This window comes from Hibiscus syriacus, unplaced genomic scaffold (genome assembly GCF_006381635.1).
Source record: "Hibiscus syriacus cultivar Baekdansim isolate YM2019G1 unplaced genomic scaffold, ASM638163v2 tig00112249_pilon, whole genome shotgun sequence".
Taxonomy (NCBI): Eukaryota; Viridiplantae; Streptophyta; class Magnoliopsida; order Malvales; family Malvaceae; genus Hibiscus; species Hibiscus syriacus.
The window spans coordinates 288,926-298,286 of record NW_024063281.1 but is presented as its reverse complement, the minus strand read 5'-3'; the positions used below and the strand labels follow the sequence as shown (position 1 = coordinate 298,286).

Below are 9,361 nucleotides of genomic sequence, written 5' to 3'. Positions count from 1 at the left end.
AATTCTATTTTATGCCCGATCCACCTCCATCAAACCCACGATGTTTCTAAGAATGCATTCTCTTCAAGTGGCTCATCGACTTATCACTCGTGATATGAATTTGACAATTATGGTTTGCTAGAAAAAATAAATACCTCACTTTTTGGAAAACGCAAGTTATGTTGAATACTTCTCGATATAAATTTCTTGAAACGATTCAATAACTCGTAGGCCTCGTGTTATGGGAAACACGAGGTACTAAATAATCATATTAAATTGGGTAATCTGGAAAGTGCAAAGTTCTCACATCGTATAAAATGTGAGATACGTTCTCGCCCTGTATAAGACGCAAGATGATCCTACATGTGCAGTTTAAAATGTATTTTTTAACAAATATGCTAAGGGGATTACTGTTTAAAAAAATAATTGATGGGGTTTTTTAAATAAAATAATGTCTATTTTTGTATTAAGCCAAACTAATATGTAACGATGATCATTAAACTAAAAAATTAAATGATCAAAATAAAAACACAATAAAAATTGGACAACCATATGAATAATTTATTCAAGAAATTATTACACTTAGAAGAAAATCATTTTTTAATAGTGAATGTTATTATACACAGTTTTAAGAGAATTATTTCAACCATAAGAATTTAAAAAAAATTATGGTAATATTTATTTTTTTCCATTAAAATAACTCAATAAATTCACATTTTAGGGAAACAATTAAAACCAATAATTATTTTTCACAAATTTATAACATTAAAATGATGTCAGCATCTTGTAATAAAACAGATGTCCCCATTTGATCATCTCCATTAATGGAAGGGTCCACTATAAGATGCCTTCTTTGAACAAACATTAAAAATATTATATATTATTTAAATGCATGGAATCTGAAAAAGACTGTACAATAATTATAATAAAATTATATTTGGTACAATTTTTTTTAATTCTTTCTTAGGGAGAGGGTTTAGGGTTAGGATGCTTGAAAGCCACGGTGGGAGCGATCCTGCAACTCCGCCTCTGATGCTCGAGCACGAGTTGAGCGGCGAAACCGTCGAGTTTCTCGGAATTTGTCTCGTCGGCCAGCTTTTTGCTGCCGAACAACACCGACTCGATGTTCTTTTGCTTCAGCATTTCATCGGCAATGGCCGCCAGCAGCTTTACGTTGCCGGGGCTAGGGTCGGTATCTATGTTCGGTCCGCATCGCCCTAAACTGCTCCCGTTTGCCTGTCTCACCAAAATTTTCATTGCAACCAAGAAAACATTATAGGTAGATAAAGGATGCTAGTGTCGAATACGAATATATTAAGAAAAATCAAATTAATATGATTAAAAATATCATAAATCGTGACTATTATCTATGTTATTCGAATTCGGATTCGGGTTTCGAAGTGAGCTGATTATAAAAGATATGGTTATCACTGTACTAGATATAGTGAAATAAATCATAATGGTACACTTTCTGCTTTACTCAAATGGTACGTTCCCACACCTAACAAAGCTTCTACTTCTAGTAAACAATATAGCGACATATTTGACTCGAACCTGAATGATTTAGACTCGATCTAATTTTATAATATCATTTTTTTAAGAAATCGAGTTCGGGTCTACTTGAAAGATAAAGCCGTGTCGAATTTAAGATAAAATATTTGACCTGACCCGATCTAGAAATACTAATGATGGGGTGTTATACTCGAGCCGAGTTCAGATGAGTTAATATTTAACCTAGTCCAATCCAATTCATGATAATTCTAGACATATTGTATCTACTAATGTATTAACCTGAATTCTTATGTAATTACTGTCCGAAGGCCATGGCAACGGCTTGGTCCACCGAGTCGGCTGAACCGTCTCCGGAGATTCGAGCCATCGGTTTGGCCCAATCCTTGACCCTCCAATTCTTGACTTTTTCATATTCGTAGCTTATTTCGAGTAACGAACCGGTCCCCAACGACAGCACCAACAAATCTTCGACCCCTTGGACGAACGGGAACTCCTGTTTATTATGCAACACGTGCGTGATCGCAACCACCGTCGGGTTGCTCATTGCCAACCCGCCGTCGACGGCCACGCAATTGGTTTGACCATCCACGGACCGCATCATGACCGGTTCGAATAAACCCGGTTCAGCAGACGTGGCCCGACAGACATCCGATAACGGGAAATCAAAACTGTCAGTCTCGAGGGCGTCCGCCCTCGAGAACAGAAACGGTGCCGTACTCGAAAGATCGTAACATGGGATCAAAACCGGTTTCAGCGTATCCTTCAACGTCAAACTCCTTTGGCCCGGACCGTCAGCCTTGAACGCCTCCTTAACCACTTTTTCCAAACCGATTGAACCGGACCCGGTCGAACCGTTTTTCAAAATCTTCTTCAAAATACCGCCGATTTTACCCTTCCCGGATCGGTACATCCGTTTCCCATTCTCGGCAAGGAACCGCCACGTCTCCTCGGCGGTAAAAACCGGGCGGCTGCCATCTCTAGTGGCGAAAAGCATGGCGGTGAAGATTCCACCGACGCCGGAACCGGCGGCGACGTCGAAAAAATCGGCGATTCGAGCATTCGGATTACCGGATTTCGATTTCAACGCGTGTTCCAGATAGGCCAAAGCTTTCCCGCTAAGAATCCCCCTCATGCCGCCGCTATCGATGCTCAGAATACAGATTTTACCTCTCTGGTTCTTGATCGCCGAAGAGGGGTTTTCGTCGCCCGGTTGAATCAAAGGCGGCGGTTCATACGTCGGCGAAATCGGTTTCGGAATCCACAGCTTCCGATCATCGTCGTACCCAAACAAAAACTTGCTTTCGAGAATCGAAAAGATTTCGTAGCTCAACTTATCGGTGTCGATGCTCGGTTCTTGCATCTCCGATGAAGCAGTCGAGGACATTATCGAAAACCCAGAATCAAAAACCCTACGAAATCACACTCAGCTTCGTCTTCAACCTTGAGATTAAAGCCAGTTTCATCTGCACAGTTAAAAAAAATGGTGATTTTAGCTTCAAAAACAACAAAAATCAATTAATCAACAAGAATAACATAAAATCAAATTAACACCTTATTTGAAAAGAAGGTTCAGCCAAATCTTTATCTTCAAAACCATTAAAAAAAGGTTAAAAATTATATCTATCTATTCTAATATTTGATGATTTTCAAAGCTAAAAAACCCCAGAACGAGAAGACAAAGAACAGAACCCAGAAACGAGAAAGGGAAGAACATAAACAGCAGTTTACTTCCAGAGGATGTCTGCTTTATTTTAGTTTTATGAATACATGCTAATAAAATATAAATAAGTACTCGATTCACCATTTCAAGAACACCAAGGATTAACTGACGGATGTGATCGTTTGATGTTTCTGATCCAACGGTCGACGTTTTTCAATGTCATTGGTCCGTAATAAACAGTCGGAATTCGTAAATAAACACTTTGGTTGAATTTGGTTTTGGTCCCTTCACTAGACTCAAACTTTGGATTTGGTCTCTACATAATAATCTAACATAATCAAATCTCTTTATTTTTTATAATATTATTAAATAATTTAAGTAATCAACATCAATACATCATTAGTTATTATGGATAAAATGTTTGTATATTTATGTGGACGGTAATGGGTCAAAAGATCCTAATTCCTTAAACTAAACGCACCTTAAAAGGTCAAAATTTGTCCTATTTCTTGGTAATCTTTTATTCCCACTAGTAATCTTACATTCTGTGAACCAAACGTACCCTAAAAGGTCAAAATTTGTCCCTTCATTTTTTAAAGACCAATTTGAATTTTTTTTAAATTTGAAAATCATCTTTAATTTTTAAAAATGTTTTCAACTAAAATATTTCATCCAATCTTAAAATTTTTAAAAAATAATTTTGACTTATTAAATTTTTTTTTATAAACCCTCCGAATTATTTTTTTAAAATAATAAGATAATTTATATTTTAATAGTAACAAGTGTCATTTTAATCAAAATAATATAAATGACCAAATTGAATCAAATTAAAGTAGACAAGGATTAGGTAAGTTTAAGCACAGTAAAGGGACCAAAACCAAATTCGATCAAAATATAGTTTCTTTTTTTCTTTTTAATGTAGTTTATTTATAATCTCCCGCGCTTGACGTTAAGCGCGTGGGCCAAGGCGCAACCGCCATCGGCAAAAGAATGGAGGAGCACTACTAATTATGGACAAAAATAGATGGAACTTTTTGTGGACTAATTTGCCCTTTGTGTCTAAAAGTGGTTTTTTTTCTTGTTTGGATTAAAAATAGGATAAATTATATCATTCATCACTTAATTTTACTCTCTCTTATTTCATTCACTTAATTTGAATCCGTTTAATTTTCTCACTGAACTTAATATAATAATATTTTTATCTATCAATTGTTAAATATTTAATAGTGTTAAAATGATGTTTTAAAAAGAATAATTTTCACTAAAATGATATCGTTCTCCGTCTATATAACAGCTCATTTATAACACAATTTAGTTAGAAAAAGGCTGAGTGACCAAAAATGTTAATCATGTTAACTTTAGTGAGTAAATTAAATAGATTTAAAATATAGTAAGTAAAATAGGAAAGACTGTAAAGTTTAATGATAATAGGTTTAATTTACCCTGAGAGAAATAGTGGTGGGTTCAACTTTTTGAAGTCTTTTTTAACACATGAAAAAGAAAGGTGTTTTACTTTTTACTGTTTTACTGTCAGCGGAAAATAGTGGGTAGAAGTTACTGTTGGTGGACAAGTTGGACAATAAATTGACCACAGTTTCATGATTATATACATTTACAATTCCAACAATTTGACCGTTTTATTGTGGAATTTCAAAGGAAAAAATAATTAATTAATTGAAGTGGTAAGTTTTAGGCAATTTACCCAAATAACACCCTAACAACAAAATATTACCTGTTAGGCACCCTTTCTTTAAATATTACAGATCTAATATCTTTTTCTGACAAAGCACGGTTCATGAGACGCGCTTTCACATGGTTTTGTCCGAGATGGGGTCACGGTAGAAAAGCGTGGATCATGAGGCGTACTTTTGCAGGATTTTGTTCGAGTTGGCGTCAATTTGAAAAAACATGTATCATGAAGTGCGCATTCGTTGGGTTCTATCCGAGCTGACGCCACGTAACAAATGTGCGGATCACGAAGTACGCCTTTACTGAGAAATCTGATACATGTAGAGAATGCACAGATCATGAGGCGCGCCTTCCATTATTCACTTTGAATTATTACGCACTCCATTATTATATGAGCCTTAACTCTCTCGGTTATTCACTAATCACATTCCTCTATAAATACCTCCGAATGCAAACATCAAAGCACATCAAAATTACTTTCACATTCTTCCTTCTATCAAGCTAAGTAAATTTTGTTATAGCTTTTAGAAGGTAAAATTATTTTTTGTTATATTATATTTATTTTATATTTAATTATTTAACTAAATTTTATTGTACTAATTATTTTGTATTATTTTTTACAGTTGTAAAATGGAAGGCGTGATTATATCTCGAGACATTTTTCCGATATGATAACATTATTAAATTATATTATTTAAATTATTGTGAATTTTTTTAGCATTAGTTTATATTTTAATTTGTATATTATTTATTTAATTAGATGTATTTCAAGTATTGTTTTTGCAATTATAGGACTCTCAATCTTTCAAACTCTCAAAATGAAGCATATTTCAACTATTGTTTACTATGATAGAGAAATTTAGGAAGATGAAACAGACGTTGTCTTTGCATCAAATCATTCAGTAAGAATATAATTCAAGAGAAACATCACTTGAGGAGCTTATCACTAAAATTTGAGTTCCCCCATAGGTAATGAGAAAGGCACATATGAGGTTCAGAATTGGTTTCCGATTGTATCAGTTTCGTCCTTATTAAGAGAGGCAAATCATCTAAAACCCACTCGAATTCATTGTGATATGGATATTCGACAAACGTCCAAAGAAAACAAAAGATGTGAACATTGTAGAAACCTAGGTCATGATAGGAAAAATGTTTATTTATTTTATTATTACATAATTGTTGAGGTTGTGACGATGTAATTGTTGTTTATGAAGCCTCAGTTTGTGTTATTTCATTTTCGTTTACTTTTAATTAAAGTGTTACTCAAGTTATGCGCTACTCAAGTGAAAATTAAATGAAAATATTACAAACTAAATTAAAAAAATAGAAACATTAAATACAAACGTTACGATTCAAACAATTAAATAATAAAAACATTAAGAAATAAAATAAATAAAAAGTCCATAATTAAATAAAAACATTAAGAAATAAAATAAATAAAAACAAATCTATCAATGTCTGCGTCTTGAATGTATTCCACAGGGCGGTGGTTGTTTATTTCTATGAGGATTTCTTCGTATAAATTACTCTTCCTCCTCACTCTTATCATCATCAGCAGCAATAACATCAACAACAACAAATACATTTTGTTGCTGAGGGACGGACGACGATATATTACCTCCATAGAATAAGGACCCTAGAGGTGTATGACTAACCATCCCACCGCTCATAGAAAACTGTGAAAACTACTAAAACATCGACATCGATGAATGCAAAAACTGAGCCGGAGGTGTTTGTGTCTCTGGTGAAGCATCACCCGCCAAATAAGCTGTATATGAAGACAACGCTAGATCTATAAGCATGAGGTGTCATAAAATTCTACGGCGGTGGCATCTAAAATGACTGTTGTGGCACCGAAAATAGTTGCGATGGCATCTGAAAAGAATATGGAATATACACTGGTGGCTACTGTGATGGTGTCGGTGCTGCAATTTAGGACGAGCCAGAAGCGTTTGCTTTCCGTCCACGAGTCGAGGGACGATGACGTTGTGATGGTAGACGTTTTTCTCAACCCCGATAAATGCTCCCGCCTTGTGTTTCCTTGGAAAGTAAGAATAACTTCATGTTCGTGTTGAACCACCGGTAATGGCCATCTGTAACCGAATAATGATCCACATAAATCGGTTCCTTACGGGGAATGCATCCACATCAATCTTCCCAGATCATTACCCAATCTGTTGTGCTTCATCAGCCAGTTGACTTCTATTTTGCTCCTTCTATCGATGTTATGCATATTGTCGAGATTCTTATATGGTTCAGGAATAGATTTTACAAAACCAATTTGGTGGAGCACGCGATCAATAGGTATGTCACTCGACAATATCATAACATATCAGAGGGACGACTGCCATCCACACATCTAATGGGCCACTCAAGTGAGGTGAGATGCAACGCCTCATTTCTTTAATAGAATAAAGAGCCCATTGAAACTAAAACAAATATATACAATTCTTATAAAAAATAATATTCTAATTATATAACGATAATTAAAGGTAACTAATAAAATTTAAATATATACATCTATATCAGCATTTTGATCAATGAGCAGCCAAATTTTTTCAAATTTGTCTAGTATATCACTGTGATCTTTCCTTATAGATGATCACCTATTCAGTGTAAAAAAATTCATTATATACTCAAAAAATTATTTATATACAAACTCAGTATTGAAATTACGTCAACATAACCGGAAGACTAACGAGTTTTTCACAACCGGACATAAAAATGGTATGTGATACCACGCCCATTATTGCAAAAGAAAAAGACATTCGTCGATAGTATTTTTTGATAATCAATTGCTCGACGCATTTGTCTACACAGTGATGTCAAAATCGCGGAGCCCTAACTGAATGAGCCGACAACTCAAAAATATGCGAGATGACGCAACCACATATAATGAACTTGGTTGCGAGATTTATCGGGCATCAAGATCCCTCATATGAGTTGCTATATACAAGCACAGACAAATATTTGAGTCTGTTCCTCGAAACATTCGTCGCTCAACTGTTAAAAATTACTAGCCAACCATGATAATGGTATTCGACCATAATTGAAATTAGGCGGGATACCTCCAAGATACTCCTCACACAAAGAATGTTAATCACCATTCGCCATACCAAAAATAACCTCTCCATCTACCGAAAGCCCCCACTGTAAGGAAACATCCTATTGGGATTTTCGGAAGCTCGAATCGACAACCGGAACGGTTTGCAAAGAGGGGTCGGAACGGTTTTGTGTTTAGGGAGTAAGGAGATTGAAAGATAGAGAATTGCACAGCGATTTATAGTGGTTCGACTTTCTCAACCAAAGTCTACGTCCACTACTTTAGCTCCTCACCAAGGATTTTCCAACAAATTCACTAATTTGTTCTTTCTTTTAAGGACAAAGAGATAACCTTACAACTCCCTAGTTTTTCCGGGCTAAACTAGAACATTTCCCTAGCTTTTACACGGGATAAGCTAGAACCTTTCCCCTTTACAAAAGGATAAAAGATGTAAAAAAGAAAACCTCTCTAAGGTAGGTGTTTACAAGATTGAGCTCACAAGAACAAAATATTTACAAGAGAAAGATGAAATAAGAATGAAAAACTCTTCTCTTGTGTTTGATTGCTTGGATAGTTGTTCTCTTTCTTCTTCAAGTGTCCTCAGCTTGTATTTATAGCTTGGAATGTGTTTGATGTTGTATATAGCCGTTGGAGATGTTTTGGAGTTGTTTGGGGATGATTTTTCTACTCAAAAAGGCTGCCCATAACATGATGCATCGATGCATGATCAAGGTGCATCGATACCCCTTCATTAAATTCAAATAAACTAGTCGTTGCAGCCTTGATGCATGGATGCATGGTAAGATGCATCGATGCATGGCAAGGATGCATCGATGCACTAATTGCATTCGTTGTTTGGATGCATGGATGCATTGCCTGATGCATATATGCATTAGTACAGATGCATGGATGCACTGCAGGGATGTATGGATGCACTGCAGGGATGCGTGGCTGCACTTTGACACCCTTTAGCATTTTTGCTCAAATCCGAATTTAATGGACTTTGAATTATTTTTGAAACCTTTTGAAAACTTTGAATAAATTCAATTCAAATCCAAAAACATTTTGCAAATTCAATTCAAGTCCAAAAACATTTTGCCTTAAATTGTTATATCAAAACATAGTTCAACAATCTCCCCCTTTTTGATATAACAAAACATTTGAAAAATTGTTTTTGGCAAAACTCCCCCTTAATAAATTGTTTAATGAAAAAGATATCAATTGTTGGAAAATATATGAAAATGTTAAGCTCCCCCTTTTTCATTAAGAAATTGAATTTTTCAAACCAAACTTCTCCCCCTTTTTGTTATATAAAAAATAATTCAATCTTTGAAGTTCAAAATAACTTTGGAGAGTAAGTAGTAAATTTGACATTTAAAAATCATTTGAAAAATCAAAGCTCCCCCTCAATAAATGCATTCCAAACAAAATTTAGCTTTTAAGTTCATGACACTTAAACAAAATATTGAATTTCTACA

General features: G+C 35.0%; 1 pseudogene; it reads right to left on the bottom strand.

Moving 5' to 3' along the window:
* Positions 1-911: 911 nt before the first annotated feature.
* Positions 912-3,121, bottom strand: LOC120176466 (annotated as a pseudogene).
* Positions 3,122-9,361: the final 6,240 nt, after the last annotated feature.